Below are 3,854 nucleotides of genomic sequence, written 5' to 3'. Positions count from 1 at the left end.
ACCTGAACCACAAGTAAACGAAGTTATTTTTCTACTTTCAGGAGATAATAATACTTGATGAAATCCAGAATTTAAATCCAAATGTGTAAAGTAAACTGATCCAGCTAATATCTCTGTTATATTAGGGAGTGGAAATTTATCATCTTCAATAACTTTATTTATTTTCCTGTAGTCGATAACTAAACGCCATTTTTTTATTTCCCAATTGATCGCATTTTTTTTGGAACTAATAAAACGGAACTAGACCATTCACTAATAGATTTTTCGATAATACCTTCTTCAAGCATTTTATCAATTTGTTTTTCAATTTCCGGTTTTAAACTTTGTGGTATTCTATAAGGTTTAGTATAAACTGAATTACAGTTAGGTTTTAACGAAATAGACTGTTCCATAATGTTTGTTGTCGATAATTTGTCCCCTTCTAAATAGAATATGTCGGCATATTTTGCACAAATAGTTTGTATTGAAGTTTTTTCTTCTGTATTTAAATGATTTAGATTTAACAATGACAATAATTTCTTAGCTCTTTGTAATTGGTTGTCCGTTTTATCAAAAATGCGAATATCATATTCACTCAGTGATGCTAGTTCCGGTTCAAAAATAGGTAATTTAATAGTTTCAGTACTAAAGTTAAGAATTGTAACTGGAATCTTTCCATTGCTAGGTGAGACAATTGAACTTGCTAAAAATACGTTATCGGTTAATTGTTTTGAAAATATTACACAGCTTTCGTTTATGTTTTGGTTTACTTCCAAGAAATGTATTGACTCGCATCTAGCAGGTATTGTTAAAAAGTTATTGTTACTTGAGCTAAAACAATTAAGTTGTAATTTACACTTTGTTTGGTTTGCTGTATACAATGTCATAACATTGCGCGATAAATCTATGTCAGCACAGTTCGTTCTCAAGAAATCCAATCCTAATATGCCGTCAGCGCTACATGGCATATTGTCAAATACGTGGAACTTATTATGAAATTGTACCCCATGCTCTGCCAACAAAGTTAAATACGTTTAATTAGTAGCTTGTACTTTTCATCCTATACCTTTATTTATCGTATCATTTTTATAGAGAGAATTATTTTTCCCCACTATTTTACTACTTACAATACTAATTGATGCACCGGTGTCGATTAATAAACTACATATTTTTCCATCAAAAAAGAAATCAGCATAATTAAGTTCATTGTCACATGTTAATACCTTAAACTCGAAAAAAATTAACCTCAGAATTGTGTTTCATTGATAGGAACTCTATTAGCCTGAGAGATCGACTGATTAGTTTTAGTTTGAGAGTTCAAAGTCTGAGAATAATTAACATTTTGATAACGTGATCTTCCACGCCAACCACGCCAGCCCCGGTATCCTCCTCTACCTCGGAAACTGGGCCGGGCCGGTAGCGAATTAATATAGGTGTTATTGTTTGCATAATATCTAGTATTATAGTTACTTCCACCGCGACCTCGAAATCCTTGCGCACGTTGTGTGTTGACGCGTTGTACTTGTGCTCGTCCTTCTAAATTATTTCTAAACTTACCTCTTTTGAAGTTTAATACAACGGCAGGCGGTTGGGATAAATCTTCATCCTCTGCCGCTCTTATCGCATCCTTCAGGTTGTCGAAATTCCTTGCAGCGATTATAGTGCTTATCCTTCGACTCCGAAGGCCATCTGCGAATTTTTTCACTGCAATCTTTTCGTTAATTGGCCTTAATATCTCATAGGCAGTTGAATTATTATCTGCTTGTGAGATAGTAAGGTTTACAAATAATTCCTCAATCTTAGTACCGAAATCAGTAATTGATAATTCCTTTTGTGAAATATTGTTAAGCTGGCTTAATAACGAGTTAGCAGATTTTTTATTTATTTGATTATTGATTATTTAATTTTTTTTTCATATCAGAAATTAAAATGTTTAAATCCTCGTACTTTTAATTTAATTTTATTTGGGCAACCTTGTTCAATCTCGTTTTCGAAACAAAAGAAATTAACAGATAAACATGCACCATACATTTCTATACCATTGATTATTTTTTCTGTTGTTTCCTCTTTACCATCCATGACAGGAATTAAAGACGCAGCTGCTTTAATATCAAATTTCTCCATGACTGGAAGTAGGCCTGTGCCTTCGCTTTCGTAATATATATATATATATATATGTCGGAGTGGTCACCTGTGACGTCATAAAATGGGTACTTCAGAACACAAGCTACACCTAAAGCACTTGGTGGAGCTTCGACAGAGTCTCGGTGCGGCGGTCGTAAGGGGCGAACGCATACAGAAAGACTTGGGAACTGACGAGTGAAGTTGACTTGCGCGCACCGAGGAACTGTCTCCGTTTTGATAGTGTCCATTTAGTTGTAGTTCGATTAATTAGAGTATTCTCAGTATAGTGATTTAGGGACTATGTAAAGTATTACCAGTGATTGGGTTAAGAGACATAAGCTAGTGATAAGAATATCTGTGACTGTATTCCTACCTGTACCTGTATCATAATTATCCTGACAAATATGAAGTAATAAAGATGTCGGTTCGGGAACACATACAAAAAAATCAACTAATTCGGCCATCCTGTTCCGACATCAGAAGTGGGATCTGAATAAGAAAATGTGAATAATTACGATAACCATACTGGATCCCAGTGGAAGATAATGTTTGATGTGAAGAACGAGAAAAATGCGTGCTCTAATACAAACGCTAAAGCGTCGGATGTTGTTTTAATTGAATTGGATCCAGATAAGTAAGATGGTGGAGCACAAGCGCGTGAATTACCGCTGATTAATATCCTGCCGATCACCCACTAGAAAAGAGCAAACATAAAGTAAGATAACGTAAAATAGGACGGCATCTACATGGTTCGCTCGTGCCACTTACCCTGGCACAATATAGAAGAAATTTCAAGAGATTTTGTGAATAGGAGCTACTGAAACAATTATCACTATGTTACTAACCCTGAGCACTGATAAAACTTATGAGGGTGAAACAAGTGTTGCTTATGCGAGCCACTTGTTCTTTAATGAACCTATAGAAAAACATAAGCACCAAAGAAATGATAATACCAAATGCGTACTGAACATTTAAACTATTGAACAGAAGCGATTCACGCAGTCAAACAAATAAAAACGGATGTTAACTCTGAAGTAAAAGAACATAAGATGACAAAGTGCTGACTAACGACTGTGGTTATGATAAAGAGGAAGATGTCAGCATCTACAACACCGCGATCAACTAAGTATGATGACCCGGAGAACACATCTACGAGCGTTGTACGAGCTACGGGTGCAGCGCAGCGGAATACATGGTCTCGCAGGAGGCCGACCAGCAGCGCGTCGGTGCCGCCGGTACAGCACGTCTTGGCGCAGGGCGGACGCAGCCTGTGTTCCCGCAGGGCGGACGGTTTGGCCTAAACGTATGTGCGGTGAAACCGCCTACCGGAAAAGTAAATCAGGTGTGTTGTTTTCATGTTGATGCGGGTGCTGAATACTTGGTAGATAAAGGCTATGACAGTAAAAACTTACATATCTGGAAGACGAAATCTTAATACGATATCATAAATGGGTGTTGTTCAAGCAACAGTATTCAGTACCACGCAGATCTTGTTGTTATGAAGGGAGTTGTGGATACCCTATAGCGATTTTATTTTGTGTCTTGCCATATGTTTATGTGAATAGCAACTTAACGTTGAGCCGACAATTTTATAAATTAGGGTTTTGGAGCGGTCGGCGTCAGAGTTCTCAAGTGTGGAGAAATGTTTACAAGTGGACAGATTGTTCAAAGAGTATTTTTTGTGATTAATGCAAAGTTAATACAATACAATAATAAAACGAAACAAAAAAAATGTATAAAGACAACAAACG

This window comes from Epargyreus clarus, unplaced genomic scaffold (genome assembly GCF_041222505.1).
Source record: "Epargyreus clarus isolate Ecla_fem2 unplaced genomic scaffold, WU_Ecla_fem_2.2 ptg000013l, whole genome shotgun sequence".
NCBI lineage: Eukaryota > Metazoa > Arthropoda > Insecta > Lepidoptera > Hesperiidae > Epargyreus > Epargyreus clarus.
This window is presented reverse-complemented; position numbering follows the sequence as displayed.